At 41.1% G+C, this 27,038-nt stretch overlaps 1 long non-coding RNA gene across 4 annotated transcripts; it reads right to left on the bottom strand.

Moving 5' to 3' along the window:
- Positions 1 to 1,854: 1,854 nt before the first annotated feature.
- On the bottom strand, positions 1,855 to 17,555 carry Gm40623. Of its 4 annotated transcripts, none has more exons than XR_871573.2 (9): positions 17,524 to 17,555; positions 15,663 to 15,726; positions 15,275 to 15,437; positions 9,583 to 9,698; positions 6,929 to 8,448; positions 5,569 to 5,758; positions 4,373 to 4,468; positions 3,964 to 4,242; positions 1,855 to 2,000 (listed from the first exon to the last, which is right to left on the bottom strand). It is a non-coding gene; the product is annotated as a predicted gene, 40623 (long non-coding RNA). The 4 variants fall into 4 exon arrangements; XR_871571.2 differs by having other exon boundaries at positions 5,569 to 7,152; positions 7,244 to 8,448; XR_871572.2 differs by having other exon boundaries at positions 5,569 to 7,327; positions 8,206 to 8,448.
- Between the last annotated feature and the right edge of the window lie 9,483 nt (positions 17,556 to 27,038).

Raw genomic sequence — 27,038 nt, 5'->3', positions numbered from 1 at the left:
TTTCTCTCTCCCCCTCTCTCCCCCATTAATCTTCAGAAGAAAGTAAATGACAAATGTATTGTCAGAATATAGAGTTCTATTTTTTTAAAGTGGAAATATATAGTAAAAAATTTAATAAGAAAACACTAATAAAAATTCTAGTGTGTACATTTACAAAAAATATATTAAAATAGTAAATAAGAAGATCACATTGAGTCTGAGAGTACAAAGAGCCCTGGAGAAACTAGTAGCACTAAATATGAGGAGAAATTATAAACAGTGTCCTGGGATCTATTGTTAATTTAGATTCTTTGTTCACAAGAAACAGCCTCATGATCATCAAGCAAATATATTCACAGGGACTTGAATTAATGACCCAATTGGATTATACCTATTCCATTTCATAAAATATTCTCTATGTAATGAACACACACACACACACACACACACACACACACACACACACACACACACTTTTCTTTTTAAAAAGTTATAATTTAAAATCTATTAATTGTTATTTTATTCACTCTGATGCATATTCAATGTTAAAATCAGAAATATAATGGAATATAAGTCAGATGAGTATGAAAATAAAGATTTTGAAAAAAATTCTCTGTACCAAATTTCAAAATTGGGCTGAAAGCTTACAGTGCTGATTGGCAGGGGGGCTGGCAGGGGGAAAGTGATCTGCATAAAGAGAGAAGCTAAAGCTCACAGGGAGGGCTCTTCTATGCTTACTCCAGGGCAAGAGGAAGCAGGAAATGACAGTCTGAAACAGTCATGTGACCAGAATAAGCATGGTTGCTAATGACTGCCTGTGTGTGTTCACTTAGTCTTCATTTGATAATCTTCCCAGGGACACATTGTACTCTAAATCTGTCTGATTTGAGTGCTAACATGGCATGATGTCTGTGTTTACTGAGGCAGAAAAATACCATAATTTCTTCTTAAAAGATCTTTAGAGCATCGGTGCTCATTCAATGAGACAGAGCATACACGTACCCTTGATTTCCACTACAGTTCCTCTTCTTATTTTAAAAATTAACACTTGTACATTTTTGCATTCTGGAAGGGAAATCCATCAGAATAGCAGAATCTTCTATAGCTTCTAAGTCAGATCACCAATTATGGAAACACATTTTGTGTTTTATTTAATATATGGAAACTACATTAAGAACAAATCTAAATATTTTCAATAGTAGAAAACAACCAGGCTGTCTACAAGCATTTCTACATCTTATCTAATGGAAGGAATAGCACTAGAATAATTTAAACATTATTTTTATTTGTTAATATTCTACCTTCTCTGCCACAGGTCAGATGCATATTAATGTGGTAGGAAATGATTGCCTGAGTTGTTCTTTTGGAATATTAGTAGAGAACATGCTTTGGCTTAGCATTTTGAATACCACTTCTGTACATACTAATGAATTTTAAGGTTTCTAAGAATCAGTATTAAGAGAACTCATACAGATAATATGATGACTACCCAGTACACCAAAAACAAACTGAATTGAATACAATTTTATGTATTGATATTTTTATCCGAAAGTATCTTACTTAGGATATATTTATTTATTTTGTAAGGGACAATAATTCCCTGAAGAATGATACCCAGGCTCAAATAGTATGTAAAAGCAAAGAGTGTTTTATTCTGCAGAAGCCCAGCCTGCTAGGGTCTCCCATTACCAAGAGAGACAATCAAGTGAGCTCCCAGGCTCCATTTAAAGCACATTGTAACTCCAGTGGAGATGAGCTTTATCTTATTATATCTCTAGGAATTCTGGAAATACCATGGTGTATGAGGCTGAAGCCTGGGGTTTTGTTTCTATTAGTAAGTGAATTGCCTGGACTTGCCCATTTCTTAGGCCTAGTCTCCTTAACTGCGAAATTGAAGTCTGTCATGGAGTCAGCCTGGCCTTCTCATCCCTCCTTTCAGTGATGGGGTTTTTTAAATCCTTGAGATGTTTCTGAGGTCCATACACTAGGAGCTCCAGCCATTCCTGTGTCACAGAGAGAACCTAGCAACAAAGCAGAAATGGCCATTCTTTTAACTCTATTGTTTGGAGGTGCTAGCTGGTTGAAGACATCCTTCCCTCTGGGTACAAGCTGAATTAGAACATAAAAATCCGGGGTACTGGTTAGTTCATAATGTTGTTCCACCTATAGGGTTGCAGATCCCTTTAGCTCCTTGGCTACTTTCTCTAGCTCCTCCAATGGGAGCCCTATGATCCATCCATTAGCTGACTGTGAGCATCCACTTCTGTGTTTGCTAGGCCCCGGCATAGTCTCACAAGAGACAGCTACATCTGGGTCCTTTCAATAAAATCTTGCTAGTGTATGCAATGGTGTCAGCGTTTGGATGCTGATTATGGGGTGGATCCCTGGATATGGCATTCTCTACATGGTCCATCCTTTCATCTCAGCTCCAAACTTTGTCTCTGTAACTCCTTCCATGGGTGTTTTGTTCCCAAATCTAAGGAGGGGCATAGTGTCCACACTTCAGTCTTCATTCTTCTTGAGTTTCATGTGTTTAGCAAATTATATCTTATATCTTGGGTATCCTAGGTTTGGGGCTAATATCCACTTATCAGTGAGTACATATTTTGTGAGTTTCTTTGTGAATGTGTTACCTCACTCAGGATGATGCCCTCCAAGGTCCATCCATTTGGCTAGGAATTTCATAAATTCATTCTTTTTAATAGCTGAGTAGTACTCCATTGTGTAGATGTACCACATTTTCTGTATCCATTCCTCTGTTGAGGGGCATCTAGGTTCTTTCCAGCTTCTGGCTATTATAAATAAAGGGATCTGCAACCCTATAGGTGGAACAACATTATGAACTAACCAGTACCCCGGAGCTCTTGACTCTAGCTGCATATATATCAAAAGATGGCCTAGTTGGCCATCACTGGAAAGAGAGGCCCATTGGACTTGCAAACTTTATATGCCCCAGTACAGGGGAACACCAGGGCCAAAAAGGGGGAGTGGGTGGGCAGGGGAGTGGGGGTGGGTGGATATGGGGGACTTTTGGTGTAGCATTGGAAATGTAAATGAGCTAAATACCTAATAAAAAATGGAAAAAAAAAAAAAGAACATAAAAATCCTCAGTCGTGTTTACAACCAGGCAATAAATGCATGGACTAAGCCCTGAGGTACAAGCCCATCAAGCATTTTCTGGGGTCAGCATGTACCCTGAAACAATAGGGGTTACAGTATGGTTTCAGAAGTTGAAATAGGCTACAGGTACTTTATTTCCAATGCAGAGTCCCTGTCTGGTAACCACAGTCCTGGGTTAAGTCCAGAGTTCAGAACCAGCAGACCAATTGCTGTTCTTGCTAGGCACTGTGAACTTGATGGCAAGGTTGTTGCATTGCTGCCTATGGGTATCTAGATGGTGTGGGGACTACTGGCTAGTACAGCAAAACCTAAGCATCAAGTAAGCAGGATCAGGAATGCTAGAGACCCAGTCTGTGGATCAAGAGCCAGGTGGGTGGCCTTCCATTGTTCTTGTGCCAATTTGCCTGGAATTCCCCTTTGCTGGGACCTTACCTGTTGGATCTTCTGTTGCTGTTTGTATTTTGATGCTAAATCGACTTTCCCAAGAGGGGTTGCCTGTGAGGTGAATCAGGTACTCAGGACTTCACATGACCCTTCTAATGAATATAGATTTCAAGGAAACCAATCACTGGGCTAGTAGGCAGGACTTCTGGGTCGGACAGAGGGACAGCAGGCAGGAAAGGGAGGACGGGCTTTTGGATGGGAAGGACTATGGAGCAAAAGTGTAGGTAGCAGAGACTCTGGAAGGATTTAACTTAGAATGGCTTACTATTAGGATGCTAGTTGCTGTGCCCAGTGATTGTGTTGCCTTTTGGTTCTAAACTAAGATTGTATGGTGTTTTTCCTTCATGCAGTGACTTCACTGAATTCCAGGAATTTGGAAGTGTGGGGCTGGCATGGTAGTGAAGCGCCATAGGAACTTACCGGCCTGGGTGGAGAGATTTTGCAGCTCTGGGTGAAAGAGTCTTCATGAGATAAGAACAAGGCCGACCAGTAACTTGCCAGAGATAGTATGGAATGTATTTTTTAATATTTCACAATACATCTTCTGTCTCCTCGCAGGCTTAACGTGAGAGTGTTATATCCATGTACTGACCACATCCACTTTAACAGCTATTGGTGTGGTCATGATCATGGTGTGAGGTCCTTTTTAGGGAGGTTCCAGAGTCTTGTGATTATGTCTCTTAATCCAGACATTGTTACCTGGTCCAAAGCAATGGGTGTTAGGGGAAAGAGTAGGTTCGTAAACCTGGTAGATGGCAGGTCAGAGTTGCTTCTGAACTCTACAGAGGTCTTCTAAGGATTTTAAAAAACATATGTTAGTCATACTTACCTAAGATGTCAGACTAGAGTTCAGACAATATGATATTCTCCCATAGAGGATCTCAAAATAAAGGGGGTACCTAAAGCATAGAATGTGTTTCCAGCCCTATATAAGACATAAGGTAAAAGAGAACCTCAGTTACTGCCAGTTTTGGGGGATAATCTGGTCAAGTCCTCTTTCAGAGTCTCATTTGTCCTCTATATTTACCCTGAACTCTGGGGTCTATATGTACAATGTAATTTCCAATTGGTCCCCATAACCCGTGCTAAAGATGGAGTTACCTGAGAGATGAGTTCTACTCCATTGTCAGACCCAAGCAGGGTAGGCAAACCATGCCTGGGTGTGATGTCTTCCAGAAGTTTCTTTGCCTCTATGTTTGTAGTCTCCTTCTTTGTAGTGTAAGCTTCTACCCACTCTGAGAAGGTATCTATAAAAACTACCAATTATCTATATGCTCCTGGTTTTATTTCTGTATAATCTTTTTCACAATCAGTCCCTGTCCATTGATGCCTAATTCTGGCTCCTGCAGCAGCTCCTTGACTGGGACTTGAGGAGTTCACAGCCTGGCAGGTGGCACAATCTGAGATTACCTGATCAACCAACTGTCCTAAGTCAAATATTTTGTAACTTGCCCCTCACAACAGTTCCTTCAGTTTTTGGTGACCAGGTATGAAGCTTGATGAATCTAATGGCTAAGCTGCTTAGCAAACTTCTTGGGTAGGATGGTACAGAGTTCAGCAACCATCTGTTTCTTCTGTAAATTCCTTTGCCTGAATTTGTTTGTCTTCATCAGTATATTCAGGCATGGCTATGGGTTCAAAGGGCAGCCAAGCTACCAGGATGTTGGCAGTGGAAGCTTAGGCAGCCCCCCTTCTGCCTTTAAGAGCTATCCTGCTCCCTTGGACTATTTCTGATGCCAGGGCAATAAGTTATGGCCATTTTGGTAGGAAACCACAATTTGTTCAATAAAGCAAATATTTCTTCCTTATTTTTGATTTTTTTTTCCTTTTGCTGTCAATAATCCCCTCTCTTGGTATATGTGCCCATGTACATGGGCCATAGTGAAGGCATGTCTGCTGTATCTATGGTTCAGTTTAAAGCCTGGATTAGAACCTCTAGTTCAGCTTTTTGGGATAAAGTTCCCAGTGGCAAAGCAGTTGCCCAAATAAGAGTTGCCCAAGTCCACTACCACTGCCCCTACTTACCTGATTCCATTCTAGATGAAGCTTCTCCCATCCTTGAAGAAGATAGGTTCCACATCTGGCCAGGATATTTCAGTCAAATCAGGCATGGTGTTCTGAATGTGCGCCAGAAATATGGAGCAGTCATGCTGCACATCTGAGGCTCTGTCTGGTAGCAGGATGACTGGGATTGGGGCAGATAATGGGTTGTATCCTAAGTGAGAGAAATTCAAAAATAGAACCCAAAAGTGTACCAGTTTAGCATTGGAAAGCCACTGGATGGGTTGATTCTTGAGGGTCCTCTCAATAGCACTGGGGATGGTGATAACAAGTTCCTGCCCCATTGTTATGTTGTCTGCATTCTTGATTAGCAGGATAGTGGCAATTCTGATTCAGATGCAGGCTGGCCATCTTTGGGCCACTGGGTCCAGCTTTTTAGATAAATAAGCCGCAGGTCTTTTCCAAAGTCTCAAAGTTTGGGTGACCATTCTCTTTGCCCTTTCTCTCACATACAGGTGGAAACGTTTGTGAATGTTCAGGAAGGCAAAGGCCCATGCCTCCAATAAGGCTTTCCTAGAGTCTTAAAAGCCGTGTGTATCTCAAGGGTCTATTCTCTTCTTCGCCCATGGTGGTCTCATATAATGGTTTGGCTATCTCAGTGAACCCTAGCACCCAAAGTCTATAAAACCCAGCAGACCCCAGAAATTTCCATACTTGCCTTTGGGTTGATGGAACTGGGAGGCTAAGGATGGTTTGCTTCCGGGGCATCTGACAGCATGTCTTGGCAGGCCCCCTTGAATATGTACCCCAATATGTACCTTCATCAGCCCTGAAGTCACCCAGTTCATTAAGTGCACCAGCAATCCTGCAGAAATTGCCATGTTCTTTGAACCTCTGGATCTTCCCCACAAAAGAGTGGTATTTTTAGCCATCAATGATAATTCTAACCAGGCAGCTGGAGGTACCCACTGGAGTTTATTGGTTTATCACCAAGATAAAAATAGCTTCTTCCATTAGGATTCCCATAGCAGGAGCAACTCAATCCGTTCAAAGCAGGTAGCAGAGAAAATGGAGGCTTTCTTAAGGAGCAAAGGAGACAAACTGGTCTTTGTGTAAGAGAAAGCCCCAGATCAACAGAACAGCTGTGACTGTGGGATGTACGTGATATGTAACACCGAGGGCCTTGTGTCAGAATCTCTTTAGACTTCAGCCAGAATCTCTGACCTCAAATTGACAACACTCAGCTTTCTTAGCAGATACTCTCTAGCCAAATTGACTAAGCTCCTAGAGTAGGTCTCATGTGGCCTTCTGGCATGTCCCAAGTTGGGGGAACACAATACATACTGGAACAAAATTATTTGGAGGTGGACCAATCAATACTCACCCAAGTCCTCATAGAGTATCTTGAGTTCTTGAATCCTTGATGTCTAAGTCAGTTGTCTTTTGAATCCTTTCTCCAAGTCTTGCCATTCAAAGGCAAATAGGGGCTGGCTTCTGAGTGCCAGAGACATGCTGCAAAGCTGTTCAGTGGCTGAAGCTCTCAATGGGTGTCAGGGGCAGCTTAGTTAATAAAAGTCATATTCACTGTGAACTGGTGCTCTCTGGCTTCTGGGTCAAAAGGAGTGTATTTCAATAGGCTGCTAAAAGTCTTTCTAGATGTTCCCTGAGGCTCTCTGTTTCTTTGCATCATCTGGCTTACCTTAGATAAATTTGTGTTCTCTCTTGTGGCCTCTTGGTGGCATCCCAATCAGAATCTGGCAGTAGACTTGGAGCATTTCTTTACCTTCACCAGTGTTAAAATCCCCATCGGGTTGAGTCAAAGGAAAAACTGCATAGAAGTCAGACTGGATACCAGTGAGCAGTCCATTTGCTCCCAGATCCAATTTCTGAGCAGCTCCCATGATTCTCTCTCTCTCTCCTCTGTCATGCAGAGGGTCTGGAATAGTTTTCAACAATCATTTCATGTGAGCTGGTGAGTCAGCATAATTGAATCTAGACCTGTGAGAACTGATAGTCTTTCTAAAAGTGGGGACTTCTGCAAATTCCAATTGTAAGGATTTTTACTGGCAAATGGCACATATGTCATGAATTGTCTTTTCTGAGCATCTGGGCATCCCTTTAGCCCACAGGAGTAATGACTTAGTAGAGTTGGCCTTCTGGGCAGTATGGGCCAGAGTTCAATTGTGGTAAACTGCAAGTGGAATCAAGAGGAGTCAGGGTCTGTTCCTCCCTCTGCCTGTACTGGCTGGTTAGGGGCAGTGGCTGCTGGAGCAGAAACATAAGGAGGTGTACATAGATCCTCTTCAGGAGCAGAAAGGGGGCCAAGACTGACCTTCCTTTATTGGAAGGCTAGGGAGTGGGGAGGTCCATAGCACTTGGTCTGGGAGGCCCCAGGCCTCATAAACTAAATCTTTGCCCTGTAACTGATGAGAAAATTTAAAGTCAACCCCCCTCAGGCCATCCTACTTTATAGGTGGGCCATTCATTCCTTTAAAAAAAATTAGTTTGCTAGAACAAATTATCAGCTGGGAGTCTTCTGTGAATCTACAAAAGTCCTTAAAATGGTTCAGGACCAAGCCCAGTAGGGAGTGCTTTGTGCCTGTCCCATCCTAGGAATCATAGAAAAGATATAAGAGAAGACAAAAAGCACAAAAAGGATACACACAGACACAGAACTTCCCTTGGGGGGTGAGGAGTGGCAGGCAGGGAACAAACCTAAAGGCTGTCTAAGACTGCCATCCTCCCTGTTCATGGGAGGCCCATATACCCACAGCCAGTTCAGCATCCTGATGAGAACTCGAAAGTTCTCCAAGTTCTGGTAGGGGTCAGGAGCATCCTTTGTTGTCACCTGGCCAAGTGACAAAATGGGCATCTGCTTTCTCCCTGTTGGCCTCCAGACAAAACCTGAAACAGAATTAAACAGAAACAGAGACACAAATATGGACAAGACAAAAGACAACCTGGTACCCAGACTTACCTATTAGAAAACCACTCTGCTATTTGGGCCAGGGGATCTCCAGCAAATCCTAGGACAAGCCTCAAAATGTAAGGGTCCACGATTTTCGGAAGAATGATACCCCAGACTCAAACACTATGCAAAAGCAAAGTGTTTTATTCTGCAGAAGTGTAGCCTTATGGGGTCTCCCATTACCAAGATAGAGAAAAAAAATCAAGTGAGCTCCCAGGCTCAATATAAAGCACCTTGGAATTCCTGGGTAGATAAACATTATCTTACTCTATCTCTAGGCATTCCAGAACCATTACGGGGGGTGGGATTGGTGGGGGGGGGGGGGCGAAGGAGGCATGAATATTGGAGCCTGGGACTTTTTCTAAGTAATTGACTTGCCCAGGCTTGCCTGGACTGACCAGTCTTAGGCCTAGTCTCTTCAACTACCAACTTGAAGTTTGTGATGGAATCAACCTAGCCTTCTCAATGTCAGAAAACAAATCTATTTGAATTATAGTTATGGAAAGTAAAGAAAAGCTCTCTGTAAGACTAGGTAACACATTCTTTCGTGGACAAACCTTTGTAAACCAGGATTTACAAAGAATAACCTTTATACAGAATCTAGTGCATGAGTTGGTTTTGTTAACAAGGTTTGAAAGGATTTGTGTGTGTGTGTGTGTGTGTGTGTGTGTGTGTTATATGAATTTGTCCACATATGTGTATAAGCATGCACCTGCTGATGCTTGTGTGCATGGAGGCTTAGTGCTTTTGGAATCCTGCTTGGGTTCTAATAAAAAAGACCCAGAGACATGTGTGTGAAATAAGGTTGTTGACCTGTTTGCTGGGGCAGTCCCTAATCTAGCACATCCAACTAAACCTGCCACTGCCTCTCTCCAAGTGACTCTCACTAGTTCTAGTCCCTTGACCTGCTGCCTTTCTGCTTCTGCCTAGTCCTGTCACTTTTCCCAGTCTTTCTGCTCTAGTTCCAGCTGCTAGCTCTTTTATTATGCATAAAACTATGCTCCTTATACATCCAGTATAAAACAATCATCAGGGACTGGAGAGATGGTTTAGTGGTTAAGAGCACTGACCTGTCTTCCGAAGGTCTTGAGTTCAATTCCCAGCATCCACATGGTGGCTCACAACCATCTCGTAATGAAATCTGATTCCCTCTTCTGGAGTGTCTGAAGACAGCTACAGTGTAATCCTATAATAAATAATTAAATCTTTAAAAAAATAAAATAAAATAAAATAAAATACAACAATCATCAGCAGGACAAAGACTCCCCCCCCCCACGCCTACCCCATTGCCTTTTCACATTGAAGGCCATGTGGCCTCCCTGCATGGCAACTTGCCTTTTTGTTTTGGGCTTTTGAGGAAGAGACAAACATTTACATAATGTGCTAGACTGGTGCCACAAACACAGAGAATAACAACTGAGAAATAGGAACACACTTTCATAGCCAGTTGATACAATATGTGTAAGTTCAATGTTAAGTGTCTCCCTCTATCAGTCTCCACAGCATGTCCTTTCTTTATATTTTATTTATTTACATTTCAAATATCCACTTTCCTGGTTTCCCCTCTGCAAATCCCCTAACCATCCCCCCTTACCCTTCTATGAGGGTGCGCTTCCACCCACCTACTCATTTCTGCCTCACCATCCTAGCATTCCTCCACACTGGGGCATCAAGCCTTCACAGGACCAAGGGCCTTCCCTCCCATTGATGCCAGAGAAGGCCCCTTTAGTTCCTTCAGTCCTTTCCCTAATGCCTCTATTGGAGTCCCTGTGTTCAGTCCTTTGATTGGCTGCGAGCATCCATAACTGTATTAGTCAGGATCTGGCAGAGCCTCTCAGAAGACAGCTGTATCAGGCTCCTGTCAACAAGCACTTCTTGGCATCAGCAATAGTGTCTGGGTTTGGTGTCTGCATGTGGGATGGATCCTCAGGTAGGGCAGTCTCTGGGTGGCTTTTCCTTCAGTCTCTGCTCCACTCCTCATCCCTATATTTCCTTTAGATAGGAGCAATTCTGTGTTAAAATTTTGGAGATGGGTGGGTGACTCCATCCCTCAACCAGGGGGAGGGGCTTACCTCTGAATATGGTCTCGACAGGTTTTCCTTCCCCTTTATGGGGTATTTCAGCTAATGTCATCCCCATGGGATCCTGGGAGGCTCTTGCTTTCCTGAGATCTGGGACTTTCTGGTTGCTACCACCTGTGTTCAATTTCTAGACACTCTGTATATCTCCTCCATCTCCTCACATAGTTGATTCTTCCCCCCTTTTCCCCCTTACCCTTTTCTCTGCCTCCCAAGTCCCTCCCACCCTCTACTTTCCTTGATTATTTTGTTCCCCCTTCTAAGTAGGACTGAAACATCCACTGTTAGTACCAGGACATTCTAAACCCAGGCGCTAAAAATGTGACCCATGACCTGTGTTGCCAAGCCAACAACCCTCATATCCCAGAACCCACTTGGCTCACCTTCCACCCTTACTTGTGTGATGTCATTTTCCATATAAATTAGGAGATCATCCCCTCCTTACACTTTTCCTTCTCTACCTCTCTTCCTGCCTTGCTGCCCCCTTTGTCTCTCCCCACAATAAATCTCTCTCATGTCGAACCACCTTGGCCTGGTGTGCTGTCAGGAAACTTCACAAAATATATTATTAGTAGTATTAATATTAATAATACATTATCCACTTATTGGTCTTCCTTTTGAGCTTTAGATGGTTCATGAGTATATTGTTATTATACTTATCCTAATATCCACTTATCAGTGAGTACCATACCACTAGAGTTATTTTGTGACTGTGGATGATATTTTCTAGATCCATCCTTTTGCCTCTGAATTTCAAGAAGTCATTGTTTTTAATAGCTGAGTAGTACTCCATTGATCCATTTTAATATCCCTGAATAAAGCTTAAGTCCAAGTGGATCAAGGACCTCCACAAAAAAAAAAAAAAAAAAAAAACAACATATGCTGAATATAGTAGAAGAGAAAGTAGGAAGTGAGGAAAAGCACATGGGCATAGAACAAATTTTCATGAACATAACACCTGGCTTATGCTCTAAGATCAAGAATCAAATGGAACAAATGGAACCTCATAAAATTGCAGAGCATCTGTAAGGCAAAGGACACTGTCAATAGGACGAAGCGGCAACCAACAGAATGAGAAAAGATCTTTACCAATCCTCCATCTGATAGAGTGTTTATATCAACTATACACAAAGGACTCAAGAAGATAGACTCCAGAGGACCAAATAACCCTATTAAAAGTTGGGAAACAGAGCTAAACAGAGAATTCTCAACTGAAGAAATTCAAATGGCTGAGAAGAACCTAAAAAAAAATGTTCAACCTCCTTAGTCATCAGGGAAATGCAAATCAAAATGACCCTGAGGTGGAAACCTCACACCAGTTAGAATGGTCACTCAGGTGACAGCAGATGCTGGCAAGGATGTGGAGAAAGAGAAACACAGTATGTCTTAAGATAGGAATTCACTGATTTGTCTAGGCTAAAAAGCCAATGAGTTCCTGGAATGTATTTGTTCATATGCCCTCAGTGCTGTGGTTCTAGACATATGTGACTATGCCTGCCTGGGCATGAAAGCTGGGGTTCCAAACTCAGGTCCTCATTCTTGAACAGAAAGTATTTAAACACTAAGCCATCTCCCAGGTCCCAGTATTATGACTGTCAGTGCAGGCGTAGTTGCTTATTTATGTGTTAGCTATAACTATGTTCACACCGTAGAACTGAGCTGAATATTTACATTAAAGGGAGGACTCATATAGCAAAGGAGAAAATATTTACTATTTTGCACCAGGTTATTCTTTCACTTTGGGGAGATTATTATTTTCTTTTTATAATTAACATAAAGGGATTTTATCTAATTATAACCAAGCTTCTTCTTATAAAGAAAAGACATAAGGCATATATTTACCAGGCATCAAATACTGCAATAGTCTCCTGAAGAAGAGAAGTCATTCTGGGTAGAAATTAGATTAAATAAGCTAGGATAAGATTCAGAAATTAGCCACAGTTGCCAGACAAATCTATTACTTATCAAGGATTGCAGATACTCAGAATACAACTGGGATTTTAGCTATGATGAAATAGTATTTGTATGAAAAATGAATCTAGATTCTTGGATGGTACTAAATACAGAAATTTATTCCATACTAATTGAGTTTATGGATGTTGAAAATATCTCAAATGGCTGAGAAGCTCTTAAAGAAATGTTTATAGTCCTGAGTCATCAGGAAATGCAAATCAGAAGATCCTGAGATCCCACCTTATACCAATCAAAATGACTAAGATCAAAAACTCAGGTGACAGGACATGTTGGCAAGCATATAGAGAAAGAGGAACACTCCCCCATTGCTGGTGGTATTGAAAACTGGTTCAGCCACTCTGGAAGTTCTTCAGAAAATTAGAGATAGTTCTACCTGAAGATCCAGCTATACCACTCCTATGCATATACCCAAAAGATAACCCATCATACCATATGTTCATAACAGCCTTATTCATTATAGCTTGAAACTGGAGACAACCCAGATGCCCCCCAACCAAAGAATTGATACAGACAATGTGCTTTATTTACAAAACGGAATACTACTCAGCTATTAAAAATGAAGACATCATGAAATTTGCACGCAAATGGATGGAACTGGAAAACATCATCCTGAGTTAGGTAACCCAGAACCAAAAGGGCATGCATGGTTTGTACTCACTAATAATTGGATATTAGCCAAAAAGTACAGAATACCCATAATGCAACTCATAGACCATAAGAAGTTTAACAAACAACAAGGCCTAAGTGAAGATGATTCAATCCCATTTAGAAGGGGGAACAAAATAGTCACAGGAGGCAGAGGACCTAGGTGGGTATGCAAAAGGAGAGGGGACAAAGAGGGGGAAGGGAGAACAGAATCAGGTATGGGGGGGGGGGGACAGAAGACAAGCCAAGAGGATCAGCAGAATGAATGAAAATCAGCAGCCTTGGTGGGTGGGGCGTGGGGGGACCTCTAAAAACTACCAGAGACCTGGGAGGTGAGAGACCCTCAGGACACAATGGGAGTGACTTTAGCCAAAATGCCCAGCAATGAGGAAAAGGAACTCCAGTAGATAGGCAGGGCAGCAAGTGGAGGGACAGGGTTACTAACCCACAGTCATAATTTCTGACCCAGAATTGTTCCTGTCCAAAAGAAATGCAGAAATGCAGGGATCAAAAACAGAGAAGAGACTTAAGAGAAAGCAGTACAATGAATGGCAAAACTTCAGACCCATCTCATGGGGGGGCGGGGGCAGGGGCACCAAGGCCTGACACTATTACTAATGCTATGATTTGCTTACAGGAGCCTGGAGTGGATGTCCTCTGAGAGGCCCTACCAGCAGATGGCTGAGATAGATGCAGATACTTATACTGAACCATTGGATTGAAATCCGGGATCCATATGGTTGAATTAGTGGAAGGATTGAAGGAACTGAAGGAGAGGGTGACACTATAATAAAAACAGCAGTGACAATTAACTGGACCCATGGGAGCTCCGAAAGACTGATCCACCAACTAGGTAGCATACAAGGGATGGTATATATGAGGCTCTTGGCATATAGCAGAAGACTGACTGGTCTGGCCTCAAGTGGGAGAAGATGTGCCTAATCCTGGAATGATTTGAGGCTGCAGGGAAGAGGGAGTTCTTGTGGGGGTGCACCATTTCAGACACAAGAGGAGGAGGAATGGGTTTGGGATGAAGAACTTTTGGAGGGTTTACCAGGATTGGGAAGTGGGGGCACAATGGGGGAAAGGTAAATACATTTGAAAAAAAGAAAGAAAAGAAAGAAAAACAAACAAAAAACAAAAACAAAAACAAAAAAAAAGAAAAGAAAATATCACAAAAAGACCTGGCACTTGCTGCCAACCTGATGACTTGAATTCCATTCCTAGGATGCACATAGTGGAGAGAAAGAAGCAATTCCCATAAGTTGTTTCCAACTTCCATATGTATGACCTGACACACAAGGATTTACCTGATCACCCATACACACACACACACACACACACACACACACACACACACACCCCTAAATAAAAAAAAATTTAAAAAGTAAAAGAATGAGGAAAAAAACTTCAGAAATATCTTATTATACAGAAAGAACCAGTCCTTAAGCAAATGCAATTTTCAAGAGAAGGAGACAATTAACAAATAAGAATAGATTGATAGTTGTAGTTTTGTTTCATTAAATAAATAATAATCCATAACTAAGAGGAAACTGTCTGCATTACTGTAAGTGAGCAATAGTCAATTGCAGAACAACTCCTCACACAAAGAAAAACAAGTAAAATTCTAAAGAATTTATAAATATTTCTGCGAACATTTCATAAATATTAAGAAAAATATTTAAGAAAATTTACAAATGCCACAGTATATCTAGACATTTGCCATGAACAATTAATCTCATATGACAACAGAAAAGTTTTATATTGTAGTTAGTATAAAAATATAAATTTCTATCATTCAATATTTTTTCACCATGTAAATACTGGCAAATTAATTTTTTGTATCTTCTGGATTCCATATTATGATGGGGTTAGAGTATTTTCTCTTTCATATTACGAATATATTGCCTATCCCTAAAAATGTCCCACAGATTTTCATCAGAAACAAATCCTCTCTTGACCATCCTATGGTGGAAAAGGAGAACACATAACTTTAAATGAAATACACCCTGCTTTGCTTTGCTTGACTTCAACCTCAGTTGGAGCAAACCACCAACAAACTCACCTGGAAGATCCTGGATGTGTCCTAGCTGTGTTACAATCTGAGGTTTACACAGAACTGTGAGTATTCAAGTGCTCTGATACTATTCACTGTAGGCGGTAAGAAGTCCAGCAGAGGTGCTGTATAGCTGCATGCTGGGATTTTCCAGTAGAAAAGAGCACTGGGGCTAGAAAATGGATGGAGGTGACAAGAACTGAGCATATGAACACAGAAACTTGTGGCTCATAAAAGGACTAAAAGCCAAGGTTAGATAAATATTAGGAAAATATGTATGCTGAAAACAACCATATAAGGAAGGAAATAAATACAATGTAGAAGATAAATGGAAATTGCATGGGCAGAGGCCCTGCAGAATCTTGCAGCTAAGACAGACAAATATAAAGATTGTTACCTGTTAGTAATTGTTCTGTAGTCATCACTGTTTTTTCATAAAGTTCTCTAGTACCTTGGTGGTTCTAAAATAAAAATGTTGGGTAGTTAATTTATCCTACTTCTCAGAGAATTGCACTTTGAAATTGTACAAAATTTCTTAACCTATAAAAAAGTCTCCAGTCTTGCTACAGAAATTCTGAAACAGTCTTTCTGAAAGGCTTCTTACCATTCTATCATAGGAGCTGTGATCTCTTGTACTTAAAATCATTCTTAGTATTATGCTTTACTGTTCTCTGACCTCAAATGCCAAATTAAAATGTCCTTAATAAGAGACTATTTGATGAACAATATCTGAGGATTTAATCTCTCATACATGTTAGTGTAAATATGCACACATGTGTATATTACCAGCACAGATTTTTATAGGGAAATCAATGTGTTTTCCTGGAAAACATAGTGGAATATTCTTTGAGTGTTTTAAAATATTTTGGGTTTTCCTCTTAAAGACTCACTATGTTGCCAGCATAGCCTCAAATTCACAATCTCCCTGCTTCCTGTCCTTGTGTGCTAGAATCATGGCCCTGTAAAGGAATCATCCTCAAATTAAATGACCTGTGATCTCTCATTTTAGATTTAAGGATGCATTTTATTAACCCAGAATTGTTCCTGTCTAAAGGAAATATAGGAACAAAGAGTGCACAAGAAACTGAAGGAAAGGCCATACAGAGAATGCCCCACTTGGGGATCCATTCCACATGCAGATTCCAAACTCAGACACTATTGCTGATGCCAAGAAGTGCTTGCTGACATGGATCTGATATAGCTGTCTGCTAAGACACTCTGCCAGAGCCTGACCGATACAGATGTAGATGCTAGCAACCAACCATTGGACTGGGCACGGGGACCCCAATGGAGGAATTATGGGAAGGACTGAAGGAGCTGAAAGGGTTTAAAATCCCATACCAAGAACAACAAGATCAACCAAACAGACCCCCCGACCTTCTAGGGGCTAAACTACCAACCAAAGAGTACACATGGAGGGAAACATGGTTCCAGCTGCATATATAGCAGAAGATGGCCTTGTCTGGCATCAATGGGAGGGGAAGTCCTGGGTCCTGTGGAAAACTGATACCCCAGTGTAGGGGAATGCCAGAGCTGTGAGGAGGGAGTGGGTGGATGGGTGGGGGAACTCCTTCATAGAAGCAGGTGGAGGGAGGATGGGATAGGGGGTTTTGGAGGGGAAATTGAAAAAGGGGATAGCATTTGAAATGTAAATAAAGAAAATTTCCAGTAAAAAAAAAAAGATATAAAAAAAAGCTGCAAAGAAAAAGAAAAAGAAATCTTAATCAACTGGCTGTGTGAAGTAGAGTGGTGATGTGCTTTTGTAACCCCAACTCGGAAGAGGTGGATGCATCAGATCCCTTGTACGTGATGACTACTCTGCCCAGACTAATGGGCTGAGCTTCAAGTATCATGGAAAAAGTATCTCCAAATATCAGTTATGATGTGTTTATAAAAAGATAAAGTGGTATATGATATGTTCTATGGGGGTGTGGTGAGGATTGGGACAAGGGAGTACTTTGTTTGGCTCATGCTAAGGCATCCCTTCCCCCTGAGGGACAAGCCACATGATGTATTTTATAGAAAAGAGTTTATTCAGGGTGTGGGGAGGGGAGTTAGGAGGGTAGTAGAGGCAGAGAAAGGCAGAGAAAGGAAGAGTATAGAGAAGTAGAGGCTGACCATGACCATGAGCACTTAAAGAGAGGGGGGAAGGGAAGAGCCAAAGAGGGCAAGAACAAAGCAAGCAGGCAGCAAGAGTAAGAGGCAAGAGAGAAAGAGGAGGGGGCAAGCAGTCCCTTTTATAGTGGGCCAGGACTTACCTGGCTGTTGCCCAGTAACTGTGGGGAGGAGCATACCTGGCTGTTGCCAGGTAACTGTGAGAACTTGTGGTTAGAACCTCCCTTAGAATACCTTGTGGTTAGATCTTTCCTTTTACTCAACTGGTTGCTAAGCACTTTCCATCTACCTTGTCATGTACATGAGCAATGAATTCTATTTTGTAATTGAGGTTTGTAGCTTTATAAGCTGAGTGCTTTTTGAAAATAAATGAGGGCTAGCAGATCTCAGTTTCGTCTCCTTTCTTTGTGTCCCTCGTTCCATCCTTTCTCCCTCCCTCCCTTGAGACCTATGTTGTTTAACCTTGAAGGTTGGGGAATCTGGCTCCAAACATGGGGCTTGAGTATGAGAGAGTCAGTGAAGAACACTGCAGTCTTTTTGTCTGGCCAGACTTAGAGGAAGACATCTTGCGTGGGAACCTGCCGCCTTGACTGAGGATCTGGGTAAGTTTGCGGTGATTATGGGACAGGCATTGAATAGCCATGAATTATTTGTAGAAGGTTTTTAAAAGGCTCTGAAGGTTCAAGGAATAAAGGTTAAAAATACATGATTAGCTTACATTCTTTGATTTTGTTAAAGGAATTTGCCCATGGTTTTCCCTTGGCGGGTACCATTGATCTTAAAAGATGGGAGAATGTGGGCAACGCTATTAAAGATTATTATGATGTTTTGGGACCAGAAAAGGTCCCGGTAACAGCTTTTTCCTTTTGGAATCTTATTAAAGAAGTTCTTTCTTTTAAACCATCTGACCCCTCAGTTGCACAGATTGTTAAAGAGGGAGAAAAATGTCTTGCTTCTAAAAAGAATTCTGTCACTGTCGCCTCTAACAAAGGTGAAGTTATGCTGACTTCTCAGTCAGTGGAACAGGTGGAGGAGGACCTAACGTCCTTTGATAGTGATGTTGAGGAAAAAGTCAGAGTTGCAAATACTTTGACAAAGAATTCAAAAACTGATTTTGTAATGATTTCAAAAGCTGACTTTATTCCCCTAAAACAAATATCTAAGTACCATAAAATTCAGGAGAAAAAATTCTATGGGCACTGGTTCTAAATTTAAAAAATAAATTATCCATTTTTAGAAAAATCTAAGAAGGTAGCTCAGGCAGATGACCTCAGTGGCAGTGATTGGGAAGATTTGGATGAGGCAGATGCTCTTTATCCTGATTGGCCTCATTTCCAAAGACCACAACCTCCTTATGCCCATATTTCGACGGCCCCTGGCCAGCACAAGATTCAGCTTCACTTCAAAAGAACCAAAACCTCAGAGACCAAATTCAACTTGAAAATGAGCACCATGAGCTTCTTAAGCAACTCTAATAGCTCCACTTGCCACTCCAGGCCACCACTTCCCCACAGGAACCTCTGTCACTCCCTGTGTTCCCAGGTGATGAGACTGCTGGAGATGCAGAGATAGGTCCTATCTGCCATCATGGTACATTTGAGATGACTGTGCATAAGCAATTAAAAACAATAGTTTCTCAATATGGGGCCTCAACTCCATATACGTTAGCTGTTGAGACTGTTGAGTAAAGATGGCAAACCCTATTTCATAGCTACACTTCATAGAACCTATAAGGGCACTTTTGGTGGAGATTGGTCTGTTAATCCTCAAGTATGTGACCCAAAGCAAAAGTATGCACAAGCTTCTTGCACTGCACCAATAGGTCAATTGGCTTTTTGGCCACAAATTTCTCCCATACATGTGTCAGATGAAGGCCCTATTGATCAAGTTAGAGATTTGAAGGGGCAAGAATGAGTCCAAACTCAAACTGATAATCCCTTGCTATGGCTTGCTTCATTATCACCAACTCTTACTATCCGAACCAAAGGCATTGTTATGGACCCCCAAACCATTGAGATCCTTGAAGCCACACATAAAGTCCTAAATGTTTCCAACCCCTCCCTGGCCAGTGATTGCTGGTTATGCCTTGAATTGGCCTCTGGTGATTCCCCTACTAAATGACTCTACCCCTTATTTCAATAAGGAAGATTGTAATTATATGAAGCCTTTTAAAGTATTACCTACTGGCTTTAATGCATCTATGTGCTTTTTAAGTCCATATAAAAATAATTCCTTGGATATGGATGTTGGCCTGGCAAAATTTACCTCCTGTAGTCATTATATTAATATTTCTGAGCCAATTTGTTTAGGTAAGGGTAGAGTTTTTGCGTGTGGAGATAGTATGGCCTATCCTTTTCTTCCTTTAAACTGGACTGTGTCCTGCGTTCCTGCAATGCTTTTGCCAGATGTTGAGATCCCCCAGGAGATTAACCTGTTCCTTTGCCCAGTTTTGATACCATTTCCCTCAGGCATAAGAGAGCCATATCCTTTATTTCTCTTCTCATTGGGCTCTGGATATCTGGAACCCTTGCCACTGACTCAGTTGGCATAGGGGTAGCCCTGGACAGCTATACTAATCTGTCCCAGTAGCTGATAAATGATGTTAACATGACATATCAGTCTGTCAAGGATGTGCAAGATCATGTGGATTCCTTGACTGAGGTGGTTCTCCAAAATAGACATAGTTTAGACTTACTTAATGCAGATAAGGGAGGCATTTGCTTAGTTTTGCAGGAAAAATGCTGTTTCAATGGCAATAAGTCCAGGATTGTGAGTGACAGAATTCTAAAGCATCAACAAGAATTGGAGAGGAGACATCAAGAACTTTTTGATGGCCGGGTGTGGTAGTACACACCTTTAATCCCAGCACTCCGGAGGCAGAGGCAGGGGGATTTCTGAGTTCAAGGCCAGCCTGGTCTAAAAAGTGAGTACCAGGACAGCCAGGGTCACACAGAGAAACCCTGTCTCGAAAAACCAAAAAAAAAAAAAAAAAAAAAAAAAAAAAGTAACACAAACCAGGCAAGAACTTTTTGACAACCCCATGTGTGTGGAGCCTGGAATGGAATTCTGCCCTACCTTCTCCCCTTCCTTGGCCCAGTGCTTGGCTTATTGATTTCACTATCTGTAGGACCTTTTCTCTTTAATAAAAGCATGGCCTTTGTTAAGGGACAAATAGATGCAATCAAAGCTCAACCCCTAAAAATTCACTACCACTGGCTGGAATTGGCTCTATCATGGTAAACACTCTGCAGACCATCCCTGAGCTGCTGGCTCCATCTTTTGTAATGCTTAATTGGTTACTGAATAGGTAACTTCCTTACTGCATTCCTACGGATTCCAAGCTCTTAGGCTTCTGGAACCTTGGAACATTGGTGTGGGCTTACATATGTCAGAATTCAACCTTAAAAGACACTTATAATAAGATAATCATAAAAGAGAGCACATGGATCCATACACCAGACTAATGTGGGGATAGGTATTAGTATACAGGTTAATGAGAACACCAAAGCTCCAGGAGGTGAGTTTCCGTGAAACTCTTTGCCTTGTGAGTGCTTCTCGGCCTCTTGGCCTGCCAAACTTCACTGGAGTGTGTGTAGCAAATCAGTAACGAAAATATGGTATATTTACACAGTAGAGTATTATTCAATCATTAACAACATCATTAAAAACAATAATATCATGAAATTTGCAGGCAAATGGTTGGAACTGGAAAAAGAATTATCCTTAGTAAGGTAACCCAGACCCAGAAAGACAAACAAGGTATATATTCACTTATAAGTGAATATTAGCTTTTAAGGAAGGAGAATCCTTCTTCAATTCAGAGATCCCAAGAGGCTAAGTAACATGGAACACTAAAAGTTGTGTTCATAGATCTTTCTGGGAGGAGAAAATAAAATAGATTTTGTAGATTTACTGAGGACAGTAAGAGTAGGAACACAAGGGATCAGATGGGGACTGGAGAAGAGAGAGAGAGAGAGAGAGAGAGAGAGAGAGAGAGAGAGAGAGAGAGAGAGAGAGAGAGAACCGGGGCAGATGACTGGAATTGAATGTCATCTGGGTGGCCAATGTGGAAACTTAGAAGAGTAAAAACTTCTAGAATTCTACAAGGGCTACTAGAGAAGACTCATAGAAATGGAGCCTATGGATCCTGAGTTGGCCATCTTCTATAACCAGGCAACTTTTGTTTGTATAACTGAGACACCAACCCAGGCCCAAAATCTTAGACCTATAATCAATCTTTCCTTCAAGCTGTGCTGGATATATCTCACAGAACTTGGGGTAGTGGCCAACCAATGTCTGCTCTAGTCCAAAGGCTTGATAAGGATTCCATGACAGACACATTTCCTGGATGACCAGAACTACAATTTTGACAGCCCAGAGACAGAGTATTTTTTTAATCAATAAAATGATTGCTAATGAAATTCTTCTGTACTCAGATCAGTGATTAGCCCAATTGCCAAAAGGGAAGTCTCCCATGTCACCTGATGGGAATAGCTGTAGATAAACCCAGCCAAAACATGAGAGAGAGAGAGAGAGAGAGAGAGAGAGAGAGAGAGACCCAAATTGTAGATCTCTACAGGGTGCCTAGAGAATCAACAAAGCAGGGCTCATAGGAGCTCACAGAGACTGAAGAAGCAAACATGGAGTCTGCATTTCTCTGTGCTGGATCATCTGCACAGACAAATGTTATTAGTTTGGTATCTGTGGAATTCCTATCAGTGGGACTGCAGGCATCTCTGACTCTTTCACCTGCTTTTGAAACCATTTTCTTCCTACTGGGTTGCCTCACCCAGTCCTAATACGGGGGTTTGGGACTACTCTTATTATATCTTGTTTTGCTATGTTCTGTTCATAACACTACTATCCCTGTTTTTTGTGAAGGAAAAGGGGGTGGAGTGGATCTGAGGGAGAGGAGAGATGGAGTGAGAGAAACTAAGGGGAGAGGACGAATTGAAAAATGGTATTTGGGATGTGCTGCACGAGAGGAGTATAAATTTAAAAAGAAAAAGAAAAATATTACCTACATGTAATTATCCTTTTATTTTGTATATAACAAGAAACTTTAGAATAGAAATCAAACATCCCCTTACTTGAGAGTTGTTAAATGGTAGCAGAACCATAAATTGAAATATGTAGTGCCATTGAAGAATGAAAATACACTTTAATACACACAAAAATATTCTATACTGTAATTTTACATAAAAAATAAGTCTTTTCTAAGTGCATTTTATGTAAGGTAAAGGGACATGAATCTCAGATTTTGCATTTCTTTTTAGTTTGCTTGTTTTGGGTTTGTTGTTGTTGTTGCTTAAAGGTTTTTCAATACAGGGTTTCTCTGTGTAGGCCTGGCTGTTCTGGAACTCACTGTATAGACCAGGCTGGCCTGGAACTCAGAAATCTGCCTGCCTCTGCCTCCCAAGTGCTGGGATGAAAGGCATGCACCACCACTGCCAGGCCAATTTTGCATTTCTATGTCAACATGAACTCACATAGTTCGAAAAAGAAAGCTTTCACTTTGGGTGATGGGATTCCAGAAGCACTGGGCACTTTATTTCCTCTTGATTCTCCTTTGCCCATTATCTCCTGTAAACCATAAACAAATAAAACACTAGAACGGATTCATGTTAGTTTTTGTCAATTTCCTTGTTGACACTGCTTTCTTTCTTGCTTAACATACAGGATCTTCACAATATAATCCTGAAAGACACACACACACACACACACACACACACACAGAGAGAGAAACAGAGAGAGACAGAGAGACAGAGAGAGACAGAAAGGCAGAGAGAGAGAGATACAGAGAGACACACAGAGAGAATGGGAGACAGAGAGACAGAGACAGAGACAAAGTAAACCAGATGACAATAGCACTCCCTCTTTCAAAATCTACCTCATATTTTTTTTAGATAATATTATTATTTTTTTCATTTCTTTTTTAAAATTAGGTATTTATTTCATTTACATTTCCAATGCTATCCCAAAAGTCCCCCACACACTCCCCCACCCACTCCCACTTCTTGGCCCTGGTGTTTCTCTGTACAGAGGCAGATAATGTTTGCACAACCAATGGATCTCTATTTCCACTGATGTCCGACTAGGCCGTCATCTGATACATATGCAGCTAGAGACACGAGCTCTGCAGGGGGCGTGGTACTGGTTAGTTCATATTGTTGTTCCACCTATAGGGTTGCAGATCCCTTAACTCCTTGGTTACTTTCTCTAGCTCCTCCATTGGGGGCCCTGTGAGCCATCCAAAAGCTGCCTGTGAGCATCCACTTCTGTGTTTGCTAGGCTCCGGCATAGTCTCAAAAGAGACAGCTATATCAGGGTCCTTTCAGCTAAATCTTGCTAGTGTATGCAATGATGTCAGCGTTTGGAGGCTAACTATGGGATGGATTCCCGGATATGGCAGTCTCTAGATGGTCCATCCTTTCGTCTCAGCTCCAAACTGTGTCTCTGTAACTCCTTCGATGGGTGTTTTGTTCCCAATTCTAAGAAGGGGCAAAGTGTCCACACTTTGGTCTTCGTTCTTCTTGAGTTTCATGCGTTTAGCAGATTGTATCTTATATCTTGGGTATCCAAAGTTTTGGGCTAATATCCACTTATCAGTGAGTACATATTGTGTGAGTTCTTTTGTGATTGGGTTACCTCACTCAGGATGATACCCTCCAGGTCCATCCATTTGCCCAGGAATTTCATAAATTCATTCTTTTTTAATAGCTGAGTAGTACTCCGTTGTGTAAATGTACCACATTTTCTGTATCCAATCCTCTGTTGAAGGGCATCTTGGTTCTTTCCAGCTTCTGGCAGTTATAAATAAGGCTGCTATGAGCATAGTGGAAATCTACCTCGTATTTTTAAATATCTTTTGATATTATACTATAACTCCCTCATTTCTCAATCCAAATCAAGCTATGTGCCACCCTTACTACCCTTCAAACTCATGGTCTCCTTTTTAAAAATTGCTGTTGTATATCTTTTGTGTCTTTACCCGTAAATACGTAGTTTCCATATAGTGAAATGTGCTGATCATTTGGTACTGGATAATTAAGTAGGATTAGGGGTTTCAGAAGAAACCTTTCACTGATCAAGGAGCTCACTGACTGTCTGAACTGGATATCGCACCTCTGTGGTTTACCTAACTCCTCCTTGACCAAACCTGAGACTACAAGCATAAGTCACCATGCCTCATTATTTTTAAATGACAGTTGATAGCATAAACTGATGTTACCACAAATAGCAAGCATTTACTTATTGAGCCATCTCCCAAGGCTTCAGATTAATCTTTGATGTAATAATTGGTGAATACATTTTCCCATTGGCTATCTCCGGGTTTTTCACTGTGGCAGTTTACTCTTTTGGAAAAATGCTTTCTGAACAACTAAATTAAATCTGTTTCTTCATAATATTTGGTTAAACCAAAGTTCATTTTACTTTTATATAAAATTTTGGAGTTTCTTACACTTTTTTTTTTACAGGGTTTCTCTGTGTCGCCCTGCCTTTCCTGGAACTTACTTTGTAAACCAGGCTGGCCTCGAACTTAGAAATCTGCCTGGCTCTGCCGCCCAAGTGCTGGCATTAAAGGTGTGTGTCACCGCTGCTCGACTTCTTTATACTTAACATATTAAACTACTCTATTTGCCAATATCTCTTAGCACTTAAAGGCTTACTAAGCTGGTAGGCACAAATATGCATATATATATGTGTTTATACCCACAGAGCCAAGCTACGTTTTTAAAAATAAATTTTATTAGATGTTTTCTTCATTTACATTTCAAATGCTATCCCGAAAGTCCCCTATACTCTCTTCCCGCCCTGATCCCCTATCCACCAACTCCCATTTCTTGGCATTCCCCTGTACTGGGGAATATAAAGTTTGCAAGACCAGGGGCCTATCTTTCCAATGATGGCCGACTAAGCCTTCTTCTGCTACATATGCATCTAGAGACATGAGGTCCAGGGGTACTGGTTAGTTCATATTGTTGTTCTACCTATAGGGTTCCAGACCCCTTCAGCTCCTTGGGTACTTTCTCTAGCTTCTCCATTGGTGGCCCTGTGTTCCATCCTATAGATGACTGTGAGCATCCACTTCTGTATTTGCCAGGCACTGGCATAGCCTCACAAGAGACAGTTGTATCAAGGTCCTTTCAGCATAATCTTGCTGGCATATGCAATAATAGTCCCATTTCCCCTAAAGAAATAGAAGCAGTCATTAATAGTCTCCCAACCAAAAAAAGCCCAGGAGCAGAAGGGTTTAGTGCAGAGTTCTATCAGACCTTCAAAGAAGACCTTATTCCAACTCTCCTCAAACTATTCCACAAAATAGAAACAGAAGGTACTCTACCCAATTCATTCTATAAAGCCACAAATACTCTGATACCTAAACCACAGAAAGACCCAAGAAAGAAAGAGAACTTCAGACCTATTTCCCTTATGAATATCGATGCAAAAATGCTCAATAAAATTTTCGCAAACTGAATCCAAGAACACATCAAAACGATCATCCATCATGACTAAGTAGGCTTCATCCCAGGGATGCAGAGATGGTTTACTATATGGAAATCTATCAACGCAATCCGCTATATAAACAAACTCAAAGACAAACATCACATGATCATCTCATTAGATGCTAAGAAAGCATTTGACAAAATCCGACACCCCTTCATGATAAAAGTCATGGAAAGACCAGGAATTCAAGGCCCATACCTAAACATAATAAGAGCTATATACAGCAAACCAGTAGCCAACAGCAAACTAAATGGAGAGAAACTCGAAGCAATCCCACTAAAATCAGGGACTAGTCAAGGCTTCCCACTTTCTCCCTATCTATTCAACATAGTACTTGAAATCCTAGCCAGAGCAATTTGACAACAAAAGGAGATCAAGGAGATACAAATTGTAAAGGAAGAAGTCAAGCTACTTTTATCATTCATCAGAGAAGATTCTTAGTTTGCCCAATCTTAATCATTGTGGATGAGTATACTTTTACAAATTTCTTTTTCTTTTTTCATTAAAATATAATTTCTTCATTTTTCCCCAGTCTCTTCTCCCTCCTACCTCTAATATGCTTGAGCTCCTCCAAATTCATGGCTTGGTATTCTTTAATCATTGATGTTGCCTATGCATATAAATGAGTCAAAATAAAAATTCAACTTCCTGAGTCCGTTCAGTCCTATTTTCATATATATGCTTAGAGATGATAATCACTCAGCATTATGTAACTACTCATCTGAAGGGAAGCTCCTCCTAATTCTACCTCTCCAAGTAGTTTTTAATATTCTGTAACTCTTCATCTGTGGGTGGAGCTGTGCAAGATTTTTCTTATCTATACTGAGATGTAACCTACTACAAGCATTGTTCCCTTCTTTTCTAGTTTGCCATATGTTTGTGATTTCATGGGTGAAACATTCTTGTCCTAGATAAAAGATACAACCTCACAGCAGATCACCTAGTCTTCTTACAATCTTTCTAACACTTCTTCAGTGACATTCCCTGAAACAGTGATGTAGTGGTTGTGTTGTAGATGCATCCATTAGGGATAAACACTTTTGGTCAGTTGTACTCCATGTTTTGTTCAGATGTGGCTTTGGACAACATGTAGTGATATGTATCATAAAGTCTTTATGTCTAGTTTTAAGTGACATGCATAGAAATATAG

The sequence above is a fragment of the Mus musculus genome, chromosome 10 (genome assembly GCF_000001635.26).
Source record: "Mus musculus strain C57BL/6J chromosome 10, GRCm38.p6 C57BL/6J".
Taxonomy (NCBI): Eukaryota; Metazoa; Chordata; class Mammalia; order Rodentia; family Muridae; genus Mus; species Mus musculus.
The sequence above is the reverse complement of the archived record's forward strand: the minus strand, read 5'-3'. Positions and strand labels throughout refer to the sequence as shown.